Source organism: Balaenoptera physalus (assembly GCF_965194825.1).
Source record: "Balaenoptera physalus genome assembly, chromosome: 6".
Taxonomy (NCBI): Eukaryota; Metazoa; Chordata; class Mammalia; order Artiodactyla; family Balaenopteridae; genus Balaenoptera; species Balaenoptera physalus.
Window position 1 is genome coordinate 43,684,830 of NC_138885.1, and position 26,969 is coordinate 43,711,798.

Below are 26,969 nucleotides of genomic sequence, written 5' to 3' on the forward strand. Positions count from 1 at the left end.
CTGTCTTCACATGGTGATTTTCTATGGGTCTGTGTCTAAATTTCCCTCTTCTTATAATGACACCAATCACTGGGTTAGGGACCACCCTAATCCAGCATGGCCTCATCTTAACTTGATTATATCTGCAAAGATCCTATTTCCACATAAGTCACATTCTATAGGTTCCAGGTGGACATGAATTTGGGGGGACACTATTCAACCCAACACCCCCCACCAAGTGGGATGACTGTTCTGTGATGGGAAAGCATTAAAGTGATGTTGGGGAAGTTGCCACAGTGTCCACTCTAGATGCTGGACCCTCTGGGCCTCAACTCTCTTCATGTACCTGGTTATAGTCTACAGCAGTATAGTTGACCTGGCATTTCAGACTTTATTTGCACCTTCTGAGCTGGCTCTTATACTGCCTAATCTCATTTTCAACTCTAAGGCCTAAGTCCATGGACTTCAAAACTTCATGTGGAGGAGGGGTCTGGCAGAGTCCTTAAGTCCACATGCCAGTCCAAGCATTATCAATAGAGTGAATTAACAATATATCTCACTTATGTTTTCAAATGCTTGTAGCTGTGATTAATTTTTAAAAATTCACTTAAAATCTTCCTGCATTTATAATACCTCTTTGTCATTATGTATGTTCTCTATCAACAGATAATAAATGCAACTACTATTGTACTTTAGCACACAGGCCTTTATTAGAAGGACCATGAGTAAATTGGGATTCAAGTCTGACTGCTGTCACAAAGGCCAAAAAACAGTAGCTCAAACAAATAGACATTGATTTCTTTCTCTTGTAAGAGCTGGAGCATAAGCAGTCCAGGGCTTATATAGCAGCTCTGTGGTCTTGAGGACCTAGACACTTACTACTTTGTTGTTCTACCATTCTCAAGTCATGGCTTTCATCCCTGGTCTAAGATGGCTTTTGCAGCTCTCACCAGTGTGGCTGCATTCTGCTCACATACCATTTTTCGGACCCTAAAACATATGGCCAAAACGTAGCAGCAAGAGTGACTGGGAAATGTGGTCTTTATCTGACCAGGCTTGTGCTCAGCTAAATGTTGAGAGTTCTATTACTAAAGAAAGAAGGAGAAAATCAATATTAGGGAACAGTTAGCAGTCCTTGACAAAAAATACATGCATTTAGGAGAAAGTAATGGATATTTACAAATGATTGGCATATTCCTAATAGATTATGATGTTTGTTCTAGGATAATTTTCAATATAACTTTACACATCCTGAATATTATAATTTTGTGACATGTTTTCTGTAGACTCTACCTCATCTTACTGACTCTACTTATATAGTTGAACTAAATATGTTCACGAGGTGTCTGTAGTGAGAAAGTTTAGAGTCATAAAGAGAATGGTTGCAAATATTGACGTTAACAGGAAACAGTGTATGCAAGGGGAAAAATTACAATTTAGGGAGTGACTATTTTGCTAGAATGAGAATTTTAACTATCTCTAGTGACAAGTTATCCAATTACAGATCTTCCTCAACTTACAATGGGGTTATGTCCCAATAAACCCATCATATGTTGAAAATATCATAAATCGAAAATGCATTAATACACCTACTGAACATCATAACTTAGCCTACCCTAACTTAAACGTGCTCAGAACACTTGTATTAGCCTACAGTTCAGCAAAATCATCTAACACAAAGCCTATTTTATAATCAAGTGTTGAATATCTCATGTAATTTATTGAATACTATACTGAAAGTGAAAAAATGGTTCTACGGGTACAGAATGGTCATAAGTGTATCAGTTGTTTCCCCTCTTGATTGTGTGGCTGACTGGGAGCAACAGCTAACTGCCCAGCATCAGGAGGGAAGATCGTACCACATATCCCTAGCGTGGGAAAAGATCAAAATTCAAAATTTGAAGTACAGTTTCTACTGAATGCATGTCTTTCTCACCATCGTAAAAGTAGAAAAATTCTAAGTCAAACAATTGTAAGTTGAGGACCATCTGTACAACTAATAAGAAGAAAAGTTTGAAAACAAACTACACAGTGCCATAACCAAGCAAGACTTTGTATAGCTTAAACCTGGTACCCAGCTTAGAAGCAGACTCTTCTCATATGAGAAGAGGCATGTCAAGGCCTTTATAAATACTGAATAACAAATATAAGCAGAGCTTTATCAAAACAAAACAGTCAAATAGAACATTGATGCCAAATAAAGGAAGAAAGGGGAAAATAAGGTGAGCTTTTTTTTAAAGAATTAACATTGAAGGAGTGGGAATATATCATTCAATTCATGATTGTTCAAAGTTCTTAATGGTGCCAAAATTCTCATAATCCTCTGACTTTTCCCAGAACCTTATTATAAACTTTTTTATGGAGATAAGTGTACTGGATGGTTTTATTTTGTCTCTCCATCCACTCTCCATCCTTCCTGACCTGATCTGTGCCCCAGGAGGCTGACTTGTATGGACCACATCACTAGATTTGCTTGCCCTCTGGTTTCCCGCTGCATCCCACCAATGAGAGGCTCCAACAGGACATCAGGAAATGGAAGGATGGTGAGGTTGAGTATTTATTCTTCTGCTTCCCTCCATGCCAGACTGCAGGTTAGCAGTGCCTGCGTTCCTCTGCTGAAGGCCACAGCTACTGTCAGCTGATCCTCTCCTGCAGCTACAGCACAGCTGCTTTCCCTGCTCCCTGGGCCTATAGAAGGTCTAGCCAGGCCCCTCTTACCGGTTCAACCCTACTTACACCTTTACAAATAGTTCATTCATTAAATTCTCCTCAATTGCTCCTTCCAAGTGAGCCATCTGTTTCAGGGATACTGAGTGATAAAATAAGGAAGAAATGACTCACTCACTGAAAAACTAGTCCTACTAATCCAGTAGATAATAGGCCATTCTCGATTTTGAAATTTTCTCCTTTCTACAAATTCATATTCTCTTTAGAAACCTGCACCAAGGCTTGTCTGTAACATAAACCATTCCTAAACCAGCTGCATGGCTCTACTTCCTAGAAACACTGGCCATCACTTTCCAGTCCTGTTCATTACCCCACTTTTCTACTTTTGGTGTATTTATAAGCCATTGCAAAATTTACTGATGCTCGCTGTAGACTTTTTTTTTAGGGGTTTTAGTATCTCCAGTGTGGAGATGACTTTCTAAAATCTACTTTCTGTACAAATTCCCTGACCATTTCTAGTATTATATGCTTCTTAAGCAAGAGATATGCAATATTTGTTACTCCAGGAAACCAATACCTCACTCTCTTAGGGTTTGAATTGGAAAGCAAGGTGGAATATAGATAATTTTCCTCAAAATATATTCCCCTACACTTTCACTACAAGCAACATATTTACAAATCAGATAGCTCCTCCTCATCTCCAGCACCTCTTAATGCTAGAGGGGCCCAGGACTTCATCTCTTGTCTACATACACTCTTCCCCTGGTAGCTCTCATCTAGTCCCATGACTTTATAGGCCAAATGAACATTTCTACTTCTAAGCCTAATAGGCATTTTAATCTTAAATTTTTCCAATCCAAACTTCTGATCGCCATATTTACCTCCATTCCAAATGTGTTAATGTTGCAGTTTTTCCCTCTCAGTGACTAGCAACTCCAGTTTCTTGGGCCAAAAATTTTGGAGTCACCTTTTACTTATCTTTTTTTCCCCACTCCCTACAATAATCCTTCAAGAAGTCATATTAACCCTATATGCAAAAATACATCCAGATTCTAATTACTTCTCACTGCCTCCTCTGCTACCTACCACTCTGGTCCAGGCCCCTGCAATTCACTGTAATAGCCTCCTCACTGGTCTCCCCTGCCTCTGCCCTAGTCCTTTTAATAGTCTTTTCTCAACAGAGCAGCCTGAGTGCTTTCTTTTAAAATCTTAGATCATGTCATTTTTCTGTTCAAACCTCTCTACTGGATCCACTTTCACTCAGAGTGACACCAAAAGTCCTTACATATAGCCTAGAAGGTTCCTCATGATATAGCCTCTGCTATCTGACCACATCTCCTACTTCACTCTAGACACACTGACCCCCTTGCCTCAGGATAATGTACCTACCATCCCCTTATGGACCTTAAACAATAGACCGCCAGTTATTTCTCCAGCAAAAATGGGTTTATTCAGGATCAACAAAGAATAACAATTCAGGGTCTGCAACTGTGGTGAGCCACATGCAAGTCCCCCCAAGAAGGAGAGAAGAACTCTTTTATAGGAGGGAAAAGGAAGTTGGGAGGGCTATAGTAAACAAAGAGTCCATTGGAGGAATTGAGATTTTGAAGTTACAGTGGCTTTTCATTGAATGAGTTGTGACAGTCTTTCCTTGGCTGAGCTCTTGCCAGCTAAAAGGAAGTTTTCCTCTTCCTGTTGGGCTCTGCTATCATGGTAGGGCATGAGAGCACCCCCTTGACATTTAAAATAGAAAACTGTGTTTTAATTGAGCTTACTGTTTATTAACTTTTACACCCTCTTCCCCTAGGTATCTACACAGCTTACTCGCTAACCTCCTTTAAGTCTCCACTCAAGCATTACCTGCTCAGGGCACAACCCCCTTTCCAATGTACTTATCATCATTTGACATATATTTTGCATGTTTATTTTGTTTATTGTCTGTCTTCCCCATAAAAATGCAAAATCTTGTATAAATTTAATATTTGTTAAATATTCACCACATATTCCCACCTCTTAAACCTGTGCCTGGCATAAAGACGGTGTACAACAAATATTTGATGAATGAATGAAAGTATATATACATATATATATTTATTTTTTAAATATAAATCCTTTCACAAAAATAAATAAGCATTAGAATACCTCAAATAAATTTTTAAAAATCTCATGTGTACAGAGTGTTATTCATGTGTTAGGCTCTGGGTAGTATTTTACAAGTGTGATGTCAGTGAATTTTCATAGCAGATCCTATGTGCAATCACATAAGACCTGTGGTCTTACTGTAATAAGACCAATTCTTATTACAACCAACTTACATGTGAGATGTAATATAACTAGTTTAAGAAGTGAAAAATCAGTATATGGGGAATACAGGTTCAGACCCTGACATGTCTGACTCCAGAGGCCATTCTCTTCCTAATATACGTCTAAAACATGCCTCTTTAAACTTAGAAAGAAAGTTACCACCAGCAACGGCAACAAAAAAGATTAAACCAAACCTTAATTTTAAAAGGGGCAACTAAATGCCTGACTAGGATTCCAAGTATGTGAAAATTATAAATCCCAGCTTTTCAAAGGAAAAACACTGAGTAGGTCAGGCAAAAGGCTAACCAGAGATGAGAAAGGCAGAACTGCACACTCAAACAAATGAAGAGATTACAGTTAGAGAAACTTCTCTGAAAACTCCATCTTCTCTTCCCTGTTGTGGTCTTTACCGAAGCAGCAACAGCCAAAATGAAGTTCAATCCCTTTGTGACTTGTGACCAGAGCAAGGACCATACAAAAGCATTTCAACTCACTTTCCCACTTTCACAGGATGATTATGTCTTTCCCTCTTTCCAAAGAGCTGAGACAGAAGTACAATGTCCAACCCATGTCCATCTGAAAGGATGATAACGTTCAGGTTGTGTGAGGACACTACAAAGGTCAGCAAACTGGCAAAGCAGTTCAAGTTTACAGGAAGAAATGTATCATCTACACTGAACATGTGCAGCAGGAGAAGCCAGTGGCACAAATGTCCATGTGGGCATTCAACCCAGCAAGGTGATTATCACCAGGCTAAAAGTGAACAAAGGTGGCAAAAAGATCTCTGGATGAAAAGCCAAATCTTGCCAAGTAGGAGAGGAAAAGGGCCAAAAAAGGGAAGAAACAATTGAGAAGATGTGGGAATAAAGTAATTTATATACAACCTTCATTAATACCTGCTAAAATGAAAAAAAAAAAAAACCCAACTCCCTAACCTTCCCAGCTGCCCCATACTCCCACTGTGCAAAAGGATGAGAAATTGTTTCAAGTTCTTGCTTGTTGATTTGCTATCAGTTTGGGCCAGAAGACTGAGATAATCAAAGACTTCCAGGAATAAAATTAGGGACCTTTTTATTAAAGTGTTCTCTTATTTTGGTCAATCATAAAATAGTAGAGAAGGCCTTCCTTTGCCCTTCTGCTGGCCACGTGAAGAAACATGGGCTTGGCTCTACCTCTGCTCTTCTCCAAGTCTTCTTCTTTTCTCTGAAACATGCACTACGTTTGAAGACCACTATGTTTTAAAAATAATCCAGAAAAAGACAAAGAGAGGGTAAAAGTCATAGCACACCCCAGAGACAAGGAAATGTTCTTGAGAAGCATTTGCACATAGGTACCTGAAACTTTTCAAAACCACATCAATAAAAGAAAAGGTTACATGAATGACTTTTGAATATTGAAACATAAGTATATTAGCAAATCAAAGGCCTGTGAAATAAGTGAAAACATTTTCTAACATCCCATATGGTCTCTACATAAACAGATTCTAAAGGGACATTTATATAAGTAATTCACACTTGAAACCAAAAGAAGCCCCCTATTGATGAAAGTATTCCAAGTGCCAGCATCTCTCAATGCACACAGAGTAGTGACTTAAGATATCATTTCTTCATGTTATTTGTTCTGAAGTTTCACTGGTTTTATTTTAGAAGTAATGTCTCAGAGAAAACTGAAATTTATATAAAACCTATTTAGGATTTTAAAAGCATTTTATATCTTGGCTTTATTTTTAGAGAATTTTGTAGACAAGAGGTAAAATATTGAGATTCAACCGAAGCAGAGACAAGGCAATAAAGTTGAATTTACTAGACCAAATCAGGATTTCAGTACCAACAGGTACAAATCTACACATTCACAATCTTTGGTTCCTCTATTGTACGTCTTTTATATTCATTGGCACACAGCCCAGTAGGATTGTGTATATTTTTTCTAATATGGACAACTTGTGATGTACCTCAAATGAGAAGATTCTTCAGCACACCAAATTTCATGTTATTATGGCTAGCTCAGTACTAAGACTTGGGTGACAGCTGCAGCTCTCCAGAAACTAGCACTAAAAGGTGCTAATATCCTAGCAAGCACTTTAAGAAGACCTTAAGTTGTATATATCTAATCTAAGGTTGAACACTGTATATATAAAAAAAAAAAATTGGCAGGAATTCAGCAACCAGAAGTCTGTGTTTCCTAGCAAAAGACAGTTGGACAACTCCTCTAAAAGATAGCAAGCTATTACTCAAAAGTCAAACATTTGCTTCTCCATTTACTAGTGAAAATTGCATTATATTATCAAATAAAATAAGTGTTATTATTAAAAATTACATGCCCGTCACTAAATGGTTGAGTTCACGTACATATTTGAGTTAACATATCAAACAAAGAAAACAGGCTTGGCCACAAAGTCAATGAAAGTCAAATAAAGGCCAAACTAAACAGATGAGACACCATGCCCTGAAGATCAACAGAGGATATCATTGTTAGGTGAGGAGGGTTTAGTAACTTCAGCAAGGAGGATTTTCTATGCCCATCACAAACCAAGCAACTCATCTAAGCTACTTAACCACAAATTCTACTGCAAGACTGATGGACAGTTAGTTGCATACAACTGGATTTTTTTCTTTGCCATATTGTATTAGAGTTAAACTCCATTGAACCTTACATGGATATCCTAGAGATATCTTTGAAATTTTTGGTAATAACAATGGTGGTAACAGATAGGTGGCTTTATATTAGTTAATTTTTCAATACAAGTTATATTTACATGTAACGTGATGACAATTATGATAACTGAGATTAAGATAATAATGAATTATTTGTTTGAAAACAATCCTTATTCCAGTAAATTCTTCCTAAAATGATTCTACAGCTTTTGAATACTGGGCATTACCTGGTCTGGTCTAGAGTATCAAAGAGTCCATAATATGTCCATATTTGTCATTCTTGAGATTTGTCAGAAGGAACTTCCATCCACTAAACTGAAAAGCACAATTTCTCCTCCTCCACAGCATCCATTAGGATTCATCCAGCTAAGTATTATGATTATATACCTAGAAAACTCAAGAGATTCAACCAAAAAGCTATTTAGCAAGGTAGTGGGGCACAAAATTAATATACAAAAGACAACAAACGGCATGAATATATAATGGATTCTAGTACTCATTTAAAAAAGAAAAAAAAAGATGAAAGGCACATTAATAAACTTAATAAGAAATGTTAAAACACTACTGGAAACCATATAAGAAATTTTGTACAAAGGGAAGATGTACCTAGTTGGTAAATACCAAAAAGATGTCAATTCTTTCTGAGTTAATTTATAATTTCAACATGAGCCCAATAAGAAAAATATTGACAGTGGGGTTTTTGAAACAAGGCAAAGTGATCATAAAGTTTATATGGAAAAATAATTAATCAAAAATAGGCAGAAAAACTGAGGGGAAAAAGGGGCAATGAGGGCAAATTAGCACTATCAGATATTAAAACATAAAAACCTGGACACTTAAATAGTGTGGTACTGGTTCATCATTAGATAAAATGACTAATAGAATATTATTCAAAGTCCAGAAATAATTCCAAATGCATACTGCAATTCAATATATGAAAAATATAGCATTTCAAATCAGCAGTGAAGAGGTAAACACCTCAATAAATGATGGCAGACTACCTATGGAGAAAAGATGTTGGATTCATACCACACACCATACTCTAGTACAACCAGGATACATTTCAAATGAATGAAAGATGTTCATACAAAATAGTGAGATCATATAAGTATTAGAAGAAGTCACAAGAAGTTCCTTTTTAGTATTTCAGTGGAGAAGGTCTTTATGACTAAAAATCTAGAATCCATGAAAGAAAATAATAAATTTAACGACATATAAAACTATAAACAAAGTCAAAAGGTAAATTACAAACTGAGAAACTCATCACAGATAAATTCTAATCTCCCTAACATATGAAGAACTACTAGATACCAATAAAAGACCAACCATATAATAGAAAGATAGGCAGAGATATATATATTCAAGTCATAGAAAGAAAATCTAAATGGCCTGTAAACATAAGTAGATGATCAAGTCCACTCGTAAGAAAAGAAATACATGTTAAAACTACACTGATACTACCATTTTTCAGATTGGCAATGGTCTAAGAGCTTGATAATACATTTTATTGCTTATAGGAAAACAGGCCCTCTCATACATTAGGGAGAGTTGAAATTGGTACAACTCTGATGAAAGAAAATTTTGCAAGGTTTATTGAAACTGTATATACCCGTTGACTCACAATTGCACTTCTAGGAATTTATCCTACAGATATATTTGCCCACATGTGAAATGACATTATGTGTAACATTATCCAGGCATGTATTGCTTGAAATAAAAACTAGAAACAACTCACATGCTCATCAATAGGAGAATGGTTAAAATGTCATTGAACATTTACAGTGTAAAGTACCGCACATTGGCTTTAAAAAAGTGAGGATCTCTCTAGTATTGATCATTAATATGTAGATGTATTGTTAAAAGCAAAAAAAAAATAGTAATCGATAAAACAGGATATGTTGTATGCTACTTTTTTAAAAAAGATGTATAAAGAAACTCTGCAAGAACATATAAGAAAATAATAACTGATTATGGTGCTCTCTGTATGTGTGTGTGAGAGAGCTATGTAAATGGTGGACAGGGTGAGAGCAAAACTTTTCACTGTGTTCCTTTTTACATATTTTGAAAATTTTGAACTATGTGAACATATGACATTTTAGGGTACAGGACAGGGAAAGACTGTGCCACCCCAGAGGAGCTATTCCTTTAGGGCCCTAGTCATAAGCAACCATTTGCTGCTGGGGAGAGTGAAACGTCAGTTAAAACTATCTTCTAGCAACAGTAAACAAATGGGACTACGTCAAACTAAAAAAACTTTTGCACAGCAAAAGAAACCATCAACAAAACAAAAAGGCAACCTGTTGAATGGGAGAAGATAATTGCAAATGATATATCCTACAAGGGATTGATATCCAAAATATATACAGAACTGATACAGCTCAATATCAAAAAAAAAAAAAACCCAATTGAAAAATGGGCAGAGGACCTGAATAAACATTTTTCCAAAGAAGACAGACAGATGGTCAACAGGAACATGAAAAGATACTCAACATTACTAATAATCAGGGAAATACAAACGAAACCTACAATGAGATACCACTTCACACCTTCACACTGCACTCGTCAGAATGGCTATTATCAAAAAGACAACAAATAACAATTATTGGGGAGGATGTGAAGAAAAGGGAACCCTCATGCACTGTTGGTGGGAATGTAAGTTAGTGTGGCCTCTATGGAAAACAGTACTGAGTTGTATTAAAAGTATGACTATCATATGATACAGCAGTTCCAGCTCTTGGTATTTATCTGAAGAAAACAAAAACACTAACTCAAAAAGATATGTACTCCCATGTTCATTGCAGCATTGTTTACCATAGCCAAGATATGGAAACAACCTAAGTGTTCACCAATAGATGAATGGATAAAGAAGATGTGGTATATATACAATGGAATACTACTCAACAGTAAAAAAGAAAGAATTCATGCCATTTGCGATAACTAGGATAGACCTAGAGGGTATTATTCTAGTTGAAGTTAAGTCAGACACAGTAAGACAGATACTGTATAATTTCACTTATATGTGGAATCTAAAAACAAAACAAAAGAACAAAACAGAAACAGACTCATATATACAGAAAACAAACTTATGGTTGCCAGAGGAGAGGGGGCAAAGGATGGGTGAAATAGGTCAGAGGGATTAATAGGTACAAACTTCTTGTTATAAAATAAATAAGTTATGGGGATGTAATGTACAGCATAGGGAATATAGTCAATAATATTATAATAACTTTGTACGGTGACAGATGGTTACTAGACTTATGGTGATCATTTCATGATATATAAAAATATGGAATCACAATGTTGTATACCTGAAACTAATATAATATTATATGTCAATTATGATTCAATTAAAAAAACCCAAAACCCACCAAATCAATAAGTAAATAAATAAAACTATCTTCTTCATTGCCAGTGGACTCTTTCTACTAAAAAGTACACCGTCAAAGCTACACTTTGGAAAGAGAACTAAGTAGAATATATTTTTTACTTATTTTTGTTCCTTTACCTAAGAGTAAGGGAATTCTGCCCAAATAGAATGTGTGCTCCTTTAAATCTTTCTCTTCTTTTTAATCTTTTCTAAACATACCAAAAAAAAAAAAAAAAAACCCCACCAAAATAGACCATTCAGTATTTTCCTTCTCTTAGTCTGCCCAGGCTGCTATAACAAAATGCCACAGACTGGGTAGCTTATAAACAACAGAAATTTATTTCTCATAGTTCTGGAGCCTAGAAGTCCGAGATCACAGTGCCAGCCTGGGTGATCAAGGGCCCTTTTTGGGTCACAGACTTTACATTGTATCCTCACATGGTGGAAGAGGCTAAGGATATCTCTGGAACCTCTTTTATAAGGATACTAATGCCATTCATGAGGGCTCCACCCTCGTGACTTAAGACCCCCATACAGTCCACCTCCTAATACAGTCACCTTTGGGGGTTAGGATTTCAACATATGAATTTGTGGGAGACACACATTCAGACCATAGCATTCTTCAGAACATACTTTACACCTTTTAAATCTTATTTTGTAAGCTAAAATTTTCTCTACTTTTGTTGATTGTGCCATTAATCGTGGAGACTCCTCCATTTTGTATGCAGAATTTTAAAGTTTTTTTTAAAGATCCATATGGATACATTGTTTTAGTGCAAGTCCATCAAATGAAAAGCATAGTGGAAGAATTATCTTTCAAACTGAATGTATGGGAGTTTCTTTGTACTTAAACCTCACCTTCTATTTGTCACCTCTGATTCCACACCCTGTTTTCAGACTAACATTTTACCAACTTTCAAGGTCATTTCTCTCTGGGCCCTAGGATATTAGCAAACCACCTAATTCAGCTCACTATGAGTCTAACAGTATGCTCTGAATTCTTTTATCTCATCAATAAAGATATGAAGGAAACTATCCTCATGACAGGTTTCCACTAAATATCATTTGATTCACTGTCATCATGTGAATCACTGGAAACACAGTGATGGCTAACTACTCTTCGTAGCTTTGTCAGATTCTTCCATTACCTAGAGGGGGTATAAACCAGACTACTTTAGCTCTCTGAAAACTTCTTCCCTCTTATTGATGAGATGCTGCAGCTGTTAATACTTCCTCATAAATAGATATCCCCAGACCCTAACCTGCCTAGATTGAAACTGATTCTATCTTTTGTCCAGAGGTTTCATTGAAGAATACATTGTAGGGTAACTATGACAACACTAGTGTGATAAAAGAAAAGCAAACTCCAATAATCTAGAATTCCCTTCAGCCATTTTTTCAAGGGAGAATTTATAAGACACTTTATGTTGCAACTTGCTTTATGTGGTAAAGATAATACAAAAGAGATATCCCTCTGTACTCAGTTTGTTTGTTTTTCTTGTTTTCCTCTTTTTTTCCTGTGTTTTATTTTGGTTTCAGGACCAGATTTAGAATAAAAAACAGATTGGTCATCAGGGATAATAATCTTTGAGAAAGCAATTTTAATACGATACAGTGGCCAAAAATATATTAAAAAAAAATAACTGATAATTGTAGAAATTGGATGATGGATACCTGAGAGTTCAATATAGTATTCCTCTACTTTGGTATATTTTGAACATTTTCTATAACAAAAAATTTAAAATAAGTAAAGCTTAAAGTATATCCTCAATCTCTTTTGCTGTGGTGCATCTTATCAGATATCCTCTAAATTACCCTTGGCATCATCCCCCAAACTGGATCTATGTCCAGAGAGAGAGATTAAAGTATAATTGAGGTGAAATGTACTATTACTTTACTGTATTTAATAATTTGATGAGAAAAGTAGAGTAGTAATAGCAAAGTGGTGGTAATCCCTGAATGCTGGAAACTGGGGGCCACTCAGGTAGGTCATTGATATTGTTTGTATATGTTTAGAGGAAGAAAGAGGGGAACAGAGTGTGGATTACACAAGGGTGCTAGGAAGAAATAAGGTTTTAAGAAACTCTAGGTTCAGATGGTAAAGAACATGAAAAAAGAAGGTGAAGAACAAACTCAGGAAGGGCTGATAATGAAAAGCTGAGCTCAAGCAATCTCTGCATATTATCACACATCCAGAATAAAGGAAGGAAGCCTGATCACGGGATTTCTGTGGGTTTGATCCCAGTGACCCTGGACAGACTGAACATTCAGATGCCTACAAGAACTTCAGCTTTAGCCTGAAACTGATCCAGGCAGAAAAGGACCCTGCACCTTCAACGATATGGTTTTCCAAAAAGATTTATCTGCCCTCAGCTTGAGAATGGGGGTAGACTGAACTAGAAAGAAAAGGCAGTGATTTCAAGGGTTTGGACTCAAGGAGAGAGCAGAAAATGAAAGAACTGAGATTGCTTAAGAGAGGTGGCTTACAGTTTTCAGGCTGTACTGAGCTAATGAAGCAATATCTTAACCAGTAACTCACTTAATCTATTTATAGTTTTTTCCTAAACGTGTCCAAAAGGATAGTAATATCAGACATGGAACTGAACAGATTGTATATACTGTATTTTGGTAGATATTATGGGAAAGGTATGCTCCAGAGAGGGAAAAGGGTATCAAGCTGTAGAGAGATATTTGGAGGAGAAATCTCTCCCCCCTTGCATTTTTAAGTGATTGAGAAGGTAAGTTTTTTGCTCAAAATGAGGGGCAGAGAAAATCCAGCTAAAGTTGATTTCTGTTTGGGATCTGAGAGTGGCATTTCATCAGCCATTTGGAACTTAATTGCCAAAGCATAAATAAATTTCTATAGCCCCTTATTCTCTTTATAAATAGCACTTTCTCACTTGTGTGCTATTGTTCATTTGCCTGAAAAGCAAATTAAGGCTTTCTAGTAGCTATCCACAAATGCATAGCAGCTTTGTAGGTCCTGCTTTATTTATTATTCTCATTTGTGATTTCAGAATTTATGTTGAGAATATACGTATTAAACTAGCCAAACATGCAAAGTTAGCTGGCATGCCTATTATTTAAGAAAACATGATTAAATTCTAAGTCATCTTCACAAATCTAATGACCTTTAATGGGGACAAATGCAGATTAAATAACCTAAATAAAAGAAATAGATGTTAGAAATTTACATGAACAGGGAGAATATTATCTGGTAATCATGATATAACTGAAACAATAAAAATAATAACAAAACCTTTATATTGAACACTGACCAGGTCTTAATCAGAGTACTGTTTTCTAGAATAAAACTTCTTAGCGTAGATAGAATGACAAGACTTCATAGCATAGATAGAATGACAATTACTTCTCCCTTTCTTCCTGACAGGGAGAAGTTCAACCAATATATGAATGTTTAGTAAATGACAGGAGGAAAGCCTAAATGAAGTAGGGAAAAGATCATTAATGTGAGTATAGGTCTTAATATTCCTCAAATATCTAGAAAGGAATCATAGATTGTGATCAATCATTCTACGTTTGAGTAGAAGGCTGAAAAAGAGCAGGCTGCAGAAACAGAGACTTAGTATAATCATGGGACAACTTCCTTATTATAAAAAGTATGTGATATTTTAATGAATTAGCATTGTGAAATCTCATCATGAGGTATGTTTAAGCTGAATGACAAATACCCTTGTATCTCACAGAGAGACTTAAAAGAGGAGGTTTAAAGTTCTGTCTATTCCTAGAATCCTGGGATTACCTAAAGAATCAAGGATTAATATCATCTTTTAAGAATGATTTAATAGAGAATTCTAAAACCTTGGGCACCCATCTAATATTGATAAGTTGGTGACTATCAATATTCTAAAAAAAAATGTAAGTGTGGTAAAGAAGCATAATCATCTAATAATAATACATGAAAAGTATCCATTTTTACTCTGCTATTCACAAATTCTGACTCTACACCTGAGTCTACTCAAGGGAAAATATAACATTTGACCTCCAACTTCAAGAGTTGTACAGATGATAAGATATGTGAAAGCAATTTAAGAACTATAGAGCATTGCAGACACATAGGCTTCTGTTATTAGTATAAACAATAGTATTAAAAACAAATCATTCCTATATCTCAATGGCACATATATGAATCTCTTAACTCTGAATATGAAACCTTTTACTCTTTGCATAAAACTCTGCAAGGGAATCTATATCTAAGAATTAAAGAAGGGCCTGAGGTTAACCATTTACTTTTATTTATTTTTTAAGTTTTTATGAGAGTATAAATTCATACAGTAAAGTTCACAAAGTGTATTGCTCAAAGAATTTTAGTAAATGAATACACCCATGTAACCACCATCCAAGTCAAGATAATAAAGAACATTACCAAGATCCTAGGATATTTCCTTATGCCTCATTCCAGTCAACTATCCCAAAGATAACCACTATTCTGAATTTAATCACTATAGACTTATTTTAACTGTTTTGGAAGTTCATATAAATGAAATCATATGGTATGTACTCTTTGTGTCTGGCTTCTTTGGCTCAACCTTATTTCTGTGAGAGTCATAGTTGTGGTTGTATGAAGCAGTTGTTCATTATTTTTATTGCTGTATATTATTGCACTTTAAGAATACAGAAGCACTTTTGGAATGGCACTCTGAAAATCTCCTCTCCTATAAAAACAATGAGAACACTATTAAAAATTGTCAAAATCACATTCTTCAGACGTCTGGAAATAAACCAAAGATTTACAGCAATCTGAAGAGCATTTATTCAAGAAAAACAATTGAATTTTGGTAAAAACAGTGAGCTTTGTGACATTTTAACTTGCCCTATTTTGATTGCCCTCTCCCCAGATCCATGGTAGCCTTGAAAATAAGCAGCCTCACACCATAGTAGCTGTGAAAAGCACCCTAGTAGACACTGAAGGGGGCAGAATGGATTTGGAACTCCCCAAAAGTCCTCAGTCAATTGTCACTATTTGACCTGTCTGGAAGCTTCCTGGAAAAGCCCCATTCATGAGGCTTGTCTTTATTTTACCTAACCCAGAGTTTGCTCAGTGAGGAGAGCTCTATCCCAGGGCACTGTCAAAAACATTCAGCAGCAATTGTTTAACATCATAGCTGTTTAAAACAGAGATACCATTTGAGAAAAATAAGTGGCTTGACAAAAAATGTAAAAGGGAACTCTGGAAAATAGATGTCCATAGTGGGCTTTGGAAAGCTCCAACATATTCCTGGGTATCTAGAAGGCCACATGCATATACACGGCTGTGTGCATGCCCCAGAAAGACCAGGGAAGGCCCTATTCTTTCACCTCTAGCACAACCAGAGGCACTGTGCAAATAGGAAATGAAGGCTAAGGCAGACATAAAATGCCAGAGCACTGAAGGCATGCCCCAACACAAACACACACAGATCCTCTTGGAAAAATCTTGGACACATTGTTTCAACACACTTAAAGAGATTAACTTGTGAATGATAACAACAACAAACACCAACAACAATAAACCCTGGAAGGAGGGGATTTTACTTTATGAAGTTAGCACATTATATTATATAAAACTCCAGTTTTCAACAACAGCAAAACAAATTACAAGACTTGCTAGGACAGGTAAGTATGGCCAATACACAGGGGAAAAAAGCAGTTAATGGAAACTACCTCTGAGGAATCTCAGATGTAAATCTTAATAGGCAAAGAATTTAAATTAGCTACCGTAAACATGTTTAAAGAATGAAAGGAAATCATAGCTAAAGAATTAAAGTATGAGAAAGATGGTTCATCAAATAGAGAATTTCAACAAAAAGATAGAAATTACATATATATATATATGCCAACTAGAAAATTTGGAATTGAAAAATACAATAAACAAAATGAAAATTTCACCAGAGGGGCTCAAGGTCAGATTTGAGCTGACAGAATAAGAATGGGCAAACTTGAAGATAGGTCAAATAGAAATTGTCCAGTCTGAGAAAGAGAAATTATTTTCTTAATGAAGAAAAATGGACAGAGCCTCAGAGATCTGTGGAACACCATCAATAATACCAAGATATGCATAATAGGAGGCTCAGAAGAAGAGAGAAAGAGATACAAAAAATATTTAAAGAAACAATGACCAAATCTTTTCCAAATTTGATACAAAATATTAATCTATAGGTCCAAGAAGCTCAACAAACCCAAAGTATGTTAAACATAAAGAGATTAACCCCTTTACACAGACAAATCATATTGTCAAACTGTCAAAAAACAAAGAGTAAAAATGTATTTTTGTTTGTAATGCTTTTATTTCCCTGTATGAATTAAAAGATATACACATAAATTATAAAACCACATTGATGGACTTAATATATACAAATATAATTTGTATGACAATAATAGCACAAAAGTTGGGGTGGGAAAATGAACTATAGTGGAGCAAAGTTTTTGTACATTATTGAAATTAAGTTGGTAATAATCTGAAGTAGATTGTTTTAAGTTAGTATGCTAATTGTAATTCCCAGGGCAACCACTTAAAAAAAAAAAAAACTCAAAATAATGTAATAGAATAAACAACAAGGGAATTAAAGTAGTACACTAGGAAATATCTAACAAAAAAGAATACAGAAAGGGAAAAAAGGCATAAGACATAGAACACAAAAAACAAAAAGGTAAATGAAATCCTACCTTACCAGTAATTACATTAAATGTGAATGAATTAAGCATTTGAATCAAGACAGATATTGGCAAAATGAATTTTTAAAAAATGATCCAACTATATGCTATCTATAAAGACACATGTGTGATTCAAAGAATAAAAAGTTTGAAAGTAAAAGAATAGGAAAAAAAATCTCTTTGGTTACTGTAACCAAAGAGACCTAGTAACCAAAAGAGACCTAGAGTGGCTATACTAATATCCAACAAAGTAGATTTTAAGACAAAAACGGTTACTAGAGAAAAAGAAGGGCATTTTATAATAATAAATGAGTCAATCCCTCAGAATGGCATACCAATTTTAAATATATATGCACCTCACAGCAGAGCTCCAAAATACATGAAGAAAAAACTTGTGGAATCAAGAAAGAAACAGACAATTCAAAAACAACAGTTTGACGGAAGTAGAGTTACAGATGTAGAAAACAAACGTATGGTTACCAGAGGATGGGGGGAGGGGTAAATTGGGAGATTGGGATTGACATATACACACTACTATATATAAAACAGATAACTAATAAGAACCTGCTGTATAGCACAGGGAACTCTACTCAATACTCTGTAATGGCCTATATGGGAAAAGAATCTTAAAAAAAAAAAAAAAAAGAGTGGATGTGTGTGACTGATTCACTTTGCTCTATGCCTGAAACTGGCACAGCATTGTAAATCAACTATACTCCAATAAAAAATTAAAAAAAAAAAATTTGAGACAGCAATATCCTACTTTCAATAATAGAGAGAGAAGATCAACAAGAATTGAAAAGTGCATGACAGTATAAGACAACTAGGCCTAAAATACAACTATAGAACACTCCACCCAACAACAGCAGAATTCACATTCTTCTCAAGTGCATGTGGAATAATTCTCTAGGATAGACCATATGTTAGGCCATAAAAGAAGCCACAATAAATTTAAAATGATTGAAATCATACAATATATGTCCTTTGGCCACAATGTAATAATATTAAAAATCAATAACAGAAGGAAATTTGAGAAGCTCATAAATATGTGAAAATTGAACAACATACTCCTAAATAACAAATGGATCAAAAAATCACAAGGAAAATTAGAATATATTTTGAGATGAATGAAAATGAAAACACAACATGCTAAAGCTTACGACATACAGTGAAAGAAGTGCTCAGAGAAAAATTTATAGTTATAAATGCCTAGATTAAAAAAGAAGAAATATCTCAAATAGCCAAAACTTCCACCTTAAGAAACTAGAAAAAGAAGAGCAAACTAAATCCAAAACAAGCAGGAAGGAAAAACAAAGATTAGAGAGGAAATAAATAAAGTAGGGAACAAAAAAATAGAGAAAAAAACAACAAAACTAAAGATCGATTATTCGAAAATATCAAAAAATTGGCAATGCTTTAGCTAGATTGATCAAAAAAAAAAAAGAAAAAGAACTGAGAAAGAAGACTCAAATTACTAAAATTAGAAATGAAAAATGGGCCATTTGTACCAATCTTACAGAAATAGGAAAGGTTATAATGGAATACTTTGAACACTGTATGTCAACAAATTAGACAACCAAGATGAAATGAACAAAGTATTAATACTAGAAAGACACAAACTACTGAAAATTTTTTATCTGTAATATCATTATTTACATATTTAAGACTTTATTATTATGTAAGTTATATTAAAATTTAAGTTTATAATCTTGTTGATCCCTTTATCATTATGAAGCACTCATTTTTTTCTCTAGTAATACTTTTTGCCCTAGAGTTTCTTTGCCTGGTATAAATATAATTACATTGTTTTCTTTTGGTTATTATTTCATATTATATTTTTTATAACTATTACTTTATACATTTAAGAGTCCTTATATTTAAGGTGTATCTCATAAGGTGCATACAGTTGGTTATTGTTTTTCTGTCCACTTTGACCATCTTTTTCATTTAATTGGAGTATTAATCCAACTAAGTGTAATTATTGCTGTATTTGGATTTAAATCTACCTTCTTACTATATGTTACCTATTATAACATCTTCTTTTAGGTTAATCAAGTGTTTATTATTCCATTTGCCACATCTATTAGATTACTAGTTATATATTTGTTATTTTGTTGGTTATCATAAATAAGAGATTCCAGCATTCATCCTTTGCTTGTTACAGTCTACCTTAAATTAGTACATTTACACTTCTCGGATAACACTTTTAGTGTTGTCATCTATTTTAACCCTGCATATATTTTAAATCCTGCATATATTTTATATCCTATAATGCATTACTACTATTATTTGTATAGATTTACTAATTTACCCTTCCCTGTGTTCTTAATTTTTTTCCTGCAGTTCCATGTGTAAACCTGAAAAAAATTCCTTTAGATTTTTTTTTACTATAGATCTCTTAGCAGCAAATTCTCTCTGCTTTTGTTTGTCTGAAAGTGTATTTATTTCACATTCTTTTCTGATGGATATTTTGTGAGTATAGAATTTTGGGTTGGGAATTACATTCTTTCAGAACTTTAAAGATGACATTCCATTGTCTTCTGGATTCCATAGTTTGTATCAAAAAGTCAGACTTAAATCTTACTTTTGCTCCTTTGAAAGTAATGTATATATATATTTTTTCTCTGACTACTTTCAACATTTATTTTTATCATTGTTTTTCAGATGTTTGATTATTATGCTCTGGGTATAGCTTCCTTGTATTTCTCCTGTGGTGTTGTGGAGCTTCTTGAATTTATGACTTCCTGTCTTTCATCAGTTTTCTAAAAGTAGTTGCCAATAGTATTTGAAATGTTGCTTTTGTTCAATTCATGCACTTCTATCCTTCTGGGACTCCAAGTACAGGTATATCAGACTTTTAAACTCTTTTCCACATAGCTCTTATTCTCCTGTATTTTCTACCTCTTTCAATCTCTATATTTAAATTTGAATATTTTTGACAGCCTTCTCTCTTAGTTCACTATCCTTCTCTCTAATGTGCCTAATCCATTATAAACTCATCTTTCAATTTGTTTTAGTTCTTGTAATTTCTGGTTCTAGCATTTCCATTTGGTCCTGTTTTTTATATACTTGGTAATTTTTAAATTGGATGCTGAACATTGCGTGTAAAAGAATTGCAGACTCTACATAAAGTTATCTTTTTCCAGAAAGGATTTAATATGCCCCAGTCATGTAATGTATGGACTTATTACATTACTCCAGTTGATGCTGGATTTCAGACTTTTAGCATCATCAATTTCCAGTTTGTTCTAACTCTTAAAGCATAGCCTTTAATTTTTAAGGAGTAGACTTCTTGGGTTCTCTTACGAAATCCTGAGGTGTTTACTTGGGCTCTTGCACCTTGATGGTCTCTAAATTTTCATCTTTGTCTCCCAAGGTCTCCAAGACTGCCAAAAATCTCTGCTCACTCTTTAACCTCCAAGCTGTTCCTTTACACTTAGTTTCTCTGCATTTTACCCTGCACGGTTTGAGTCAGCACATGCCGTAAGGGGAAATCACACAGAAGTCTGGGCTTCCTCCTCTGTAATTTTTTCAACTTCTGGATCTTAGTCTTGCAAGTCCTAATCACCCTGTTACACTCAAGCTTTAACATCTGTCTCCCTACTCCAGTGAGACGGCTATAAGCCCAGGCTGACACTTTCTTAGCCTGTATTACCCATGCCATGAATCTGCAAATATATAAGTGAACATTTGAGGTGAATGTGGAGCTCAATTTATTATAGTTTTCTCCTCTCTGGGATCTTGGTCCCTCCAGTGCTGGCTTCCTTAGTTCCTGTCTAGTGACTTCAAACAATTGTTGTATATACTTTTAAATAGTTGTTCTCAATAGGAGAGTTAAAGTAGTATAAGCTATTCTATCATAGCCAGAAGTGGAAGTTGAACCATTTACTTTCAATTTGCAATTTTCCTTAATCTCTACTTTCAACATAGTCTTCTTGTTTGTGGTTTTAAAACTGCAGAGTTAAAATTGAGTCAGAAAAATTATGTACCTGGGTGGACTTGAAATAAGAAAAATGAGTCAGGAAAGCCTCTATTCAAATATTAAATAAAATTTGTACAGTTGCTGTTTTTCAATGATTAGCCTAAATCACAAAGGGAAAATGGATTCCTGAATTATGTAGGTGTTTATCTAATATTGAAGATTCACTATTCTGTGTATCCCAGGTCTAATGTCAGTGTTGAAAAATAAAATCAAAACATCTTTTTGGTTTTACAAGTACAAAATTTAGTGCCTTTTAATGACATATATTTTGCACTACTTTTTGAATATATAACATATATTTCCTCCTTACAAAAAGATGAGATTGACAGTTTGGTGGGTAATTTTTTTTTTAAGTGAGAGAAGTAGGTCTCTCCACTATGTAGCATAGGTCTTCTGGATGGAACATGCTCCACTTAGAGCTCTGTTTCCTGCTTTCAAGGACAATTAATATGCTTACTACTTGAGAAACAGCATGGCTCATTGGACTAAGCTTTGAGTCAGTAGTTCGGAGTTATAATCCTACTTCTGCTACTGATTCAATTTGTGCCCCTGGGCAAGCCATTTAACCTTTGTATATGTTCACCTGAAAAATGGGATAAAATTATCACTTATTTGCTAGAGTAGCTAGTAATAACTGATTTTGAATATGAAGAAGTGCATATATTTTGACCAGTTAAGATTACTACAAACATTCCTACAATTAAGTTTCCCCTAAAGCCTCAGTACTGCTTTGATTAAAATTCTTCTGATCTAAGTTAAAATGAAGCACAATAAAGTGCAGTTAAGTGTTTTGCCTAATTTGCATGCTTAAACAGGTAGGAAAATCCAGTGTAGTTTAGCCTGAGAAAACAAATTATTTTTAAAATAGAGAGGAAAATAATCTTTCTTCCCCCCACTGTTTTTTTTTTTTTAATTTTAAGAAGTATTATATATTATACACATGTACTATTCCCTATTACCAAATTGCAAAAATTCACATTTACGCACAATAATAATAAATTCACATCTATCCTTTTCCTTTTCCTATTTATAATTCTTCAGAAATAGAGTTTTAATAATAATTATTCTTAAATTTTATGATAATTTTATCTCAGCATGGACTGTTTTAAATGCTCTAACCATATTATAAAAGGGAAATGATCAGATCACTCCTTTGCCTGGTGCTTTATCTTACTTTGCAGAGTCTATGCTTCTGATAAAAATATGAAAATTGAATTTTTTGTATACAGAGAAATTTAAAGTATACTTGTACTTTGGAAAGGTGCCATTGAAAGGAAGCCTTAAAAAGAATGCTTTTAAATATTTAATAAATTATCCTCAATTTATTTCATAAATTTGAATATAATATAAAATAGAAGACAATAAATTGTCTCTCTTTACCATGTGCCTCCTTTTAACTGCTTCTAATATATTTGTAGTTTCTCTGAGACTCAGTTTTTTTTTCTTATTATGAAATGGTAATAATATTATCAAGGCTACCTGCTTCATAAAGTTGTAATGAAAATTAAGTAAGAATGTGTCTGAAAACACATTAAAAACCATTTATCTTGTTAGAGATAATGTTGAAGAATGCTGTCATCGAACAGCCTTCACGTAACATTCCTAAATTCTTGAAGTCTTAATGTTTTTACTTTCCAGCCTAATCTTTGTCACCATTCTAGGTGGTTTCAACATCCTTGCAAATGACCCATCCAGCTCCCTGGAGGCTTTGATATCCAGTTTTTTCATGTCCTCATTGCCAGTGACCATTTTTTTCTATCACTGCAGTGGTAAATCCCTGGCCACTGTCATCACCAGATACGACTCCCCTCCACACATTGAATTCTATTCTTAGATTATCTCTCCTATCCTTCTCGCTCACTTGCTTAAATATCTGCCCAGAAGCAAGGATTCCTCTGAATGGTATCAGCCTTCTAATCCATTACACGTATCACTTCTTTCTATCCACAACAGCCTCTTCTGTGCTATACTTTCTTCTTATGAGACTCAAATTCCATTATTCATTGTCCCAATGACTCCCATACAACTCCCATAACTTCCTTGTTCCTCTCTTCCTCAAATCCAACCATTGAAGAACTCATTCATCTGCCTTCTCTGTGGTGCCAATAACTATGTGTGCTGGGAAATAACCACACACAGCTGGGCAGACTGGAGTCATGATAAACATGATATCCAACCTCAAATGGGTGCTCAAGTCTGGCAATTCTACTATAACGCTTCTCTCTCCAACCTCAATCAGGACTATTTTGTAACTTTTTATCTTGCCCCTTCCACTTTAAGCTGAAAACCTTGCTTTATATTTCAGGGAATTTAGAGCTCTCAGCTGAGAATATCATCACCCTCCAGTGTCAAGTTGTACGAACTCACCGGCTTCTGCTTGCCCTTTCTTCTTCCTGCCTGCCTCAATATGGCGTCTGCTGAAACTACTGTCAAGGAGAGCAGTTCTCTCCATGATGCCACATGCAGTGGCCCCTTATCTTTTTACTCTTCAATTTACTTATGTCTCTATAGATTTCAATACTGTTCCTATTTCCCTTTTACAAAACACTTTCATGTATGACATCTGTCTCTTGGTTTTTATCTCATCTCTTTGGCTTTTTCATTACTTTTTCATCCCCTTTCCTGGCTTTTAATCCTCTACTTGCTAAATTTCTTTTCTCTGTCCACTCTTTATTTAGATGCTCTCATTCATTTCCATGGCCTTAAATACCATTTGTGTGCTGACAGTTCCCAAATTTGTATCTGTGAGACTGCATGTTCTTCCAGACTTCAGTCACCTACATCCAATTGCTTTCTCTATATCTCCATTTGGATGTCTAACAGGTGTCTCAAATTTAACATTTTCAAAATTGAAATCTTTCACTATTCATCTCTTCACTCCCTTCCCTATCATATATCTCTCCCCCTAAATCTTGCCCAACTCAACAAATGAAACTACCTCTGCTCCTTTGCTCAAGAAAAAAAGGAGGAGTCATCCAATTCGTTGGCAAATCCTGTTGATTCTGCTTCCAAAATATATCTTGAATCTGCCTGCTTCTTTCCATAATAGTTTGAGGTACCATAATGTCTTGCCTGACTTACTGCAACATCCTTCTAACTAGCTCTCTGCTTTCTTTGGTAATCTCTTGCAACCTGTTCTCCATACAAGAGCAAGAGTGATCTTTTCAACATAAACCAGACCATGTAACTCCCTTACTTAAAATCCTCCAGTGGCTGGACACTTTGCTTTGAATAAAATACAAGAACCTTACTTTGGCCTATAAGATCTTGCAGTCTGGGGCCTGTATCCCTCTGTCTCCTTATTCATACCACTCTTTCACTGCCACAAGAACCTCCTTTCAATTTCTTCAACATATCGTAGGTTTTGTACATACTGTTCCTTCTTAACTAGCTCCTCTCATAGCTATCTCTTTTTCATCTTGTAGGTTTCAGTTTAAATGCCACTTCCTTAGTCAGTCCTTCCTGAATCATTCTCTTATATAAGCCCCTTCTTCCTATCCAGTACTACCACTCTTATTCTTTATCTCAACATTCTGTCAATTTTTAGAAATAATCCTTCCCATTTGACAATTATTTGTTTACTTGCTATTTTTCTGTCTTCCTTATGATACTGTAAGCTCAGTGAGGGCAGAGACTATATACATTTCATTTATCACTATACAATCAACACCTAGCACAAATCTTGTAGCTAATAATTACTTGTCAAATAAATGAATATCACAGATGAAGATGGACAATGTAATGAAAATGACTGATTCTTATGCAGTCTTGCATTATAGAATATTTTAGGACTATAGCATCAAAGCTTTATTTAAGATTTTAAGCATTTGTCAAAATGGATGAAGGGCACTGTTTTCGAGAAAGAGTGTTGGGTATATAGCCTATTCTCTACTTCAATGCCTCGCAAACTGTATTTGGCAAATTCCCAATCTATGAGACTTTTGTAAAATACAATAACATTGAATTACTAAAAACATGAACTATAAATAAAAACAAAATATAAGCTCACTTATTTTTATTATTACCTTCAATTGTAGTAAAATTATTCTGTCAAGTTTCTACAAAAATTAAACAGTTTTTGTCAATGTCTGTACTAGTCTCATTGAAGATCAGTAACAAACAGTTTGAGGTTAACACTAGTTTGAGAACTGCACTTTGAGCAGTTTTGGTTTACTCCAACTTGAATGTCTTAAGTCATTGGCATTGAGTTAGGTAGGGTATCTCAAAGTCTCAAATATTCTTTGTTATAGAAAGAATAGTTGAAAACTATTAGAAATAAAAGTTAGAATACCAAGCAATAAAATAGTTGTAGCATTTATAAAAGTTATAAAATTTAGAAATAAAATAGTTAGAAAACTATTAGAAATAAGGTAGAAAACTAAGTCCCTGTGGTCATGAATATAAATTGGAGGATGGGCAAAAAAAAAAACAAACCTTCCCTGAATTAAGCCTGTTCTATTTCCCACATACTTACTGGATTTTGAACAAGTTGCTAGCAGGGGTGGGGGTGGGGGGGGAAGTCAAATGTTGCCCTTGGGATGTTACAGAAAAACCAATTGGTTGTTGAGATTTTATTACTAGCTGGGTTGGTATAGCCTTGTAATCAAAGTGCTGGATACATTATTTCCATCACAGCTAGTTTCTCTTAACTCTTCTAACTCACTTTCCTGACCTAAAATATTCTGCCTTAATGTTTTATCCCTTAGCCATTCCCACATCCTTATAACAGTACCAAAAGCTAGGATATAGAGAGTTTTCTTCCCACCTTGAGCATTTAGGGTGTGAAGGATATTCATGGAAGATACGCTGATTATTATCTGCCTTCCTTTGACTTACCAAGTTACTAAATTTCTTCCCCTTATGTTATGCCTTACAGCTTAGGTATATAAGAAATTCTTTACTTGTGCCACTTCAGGAATGTCCATGTTATCTGAACATAAGAGTAGATTTTTACAGTAGCTGAAAGCAGCAGAAATACTTTAAAATCCTTAATCTAAGAGGAATTCAACATCCCTCATACTCCAAAGGGATTTTGTCATCTTCCTGAAGATGAAGGAAGAGAGATTTGCCATGTCTTGCTTATTTGTGGATGTTGGTATATCCAAAGGCAGGTGAATACCTTAAGGTGAATTTCCTCACGATATATGGCATACTATCCAATCTCAAAGGCAAGGTCAATTCCAGCCCAGTTCAATTCCAGCCCTACCTTGGAGCTGAAGATTTAAACTTAATCCATACATTTTTGAGCCATGTGAATTTCAAGCATAAGAAGAAATCAACTTTTGTTCTGGAAGCAGTCTATGATACTCATTTACCTCTGTTTCCTCATCCAGCCAACACACACTTGAATCTCTAGAGTAAA

The 26,969-nt window shown here is 34.9% G+C and overlaps 1 pseudogene across 1 annotated transcript in view; it reads left to right on the forward strand.

Moving 5' to 3' along the window:
• LOC309662409 (large ribosomal subunit protein uL24 pseudogene) overlaps positions 1-22,726 on the forward strand; it is a 38,657-nt pseudogene extending 15,931 nt beyond the window's left edge. The window contains exon 1 of the transcript in view: positions 1-22,726. This exon is cut by the window's left edge and continues 15,931 nt beyond it. The product of the transcript in view is annotated as a large ribosomal subunit protein uL24 pseudogene (transcript).
• The last annotated feature ends 4,243 nt before the right edge of the window (positions 22,727-26,969 follow it).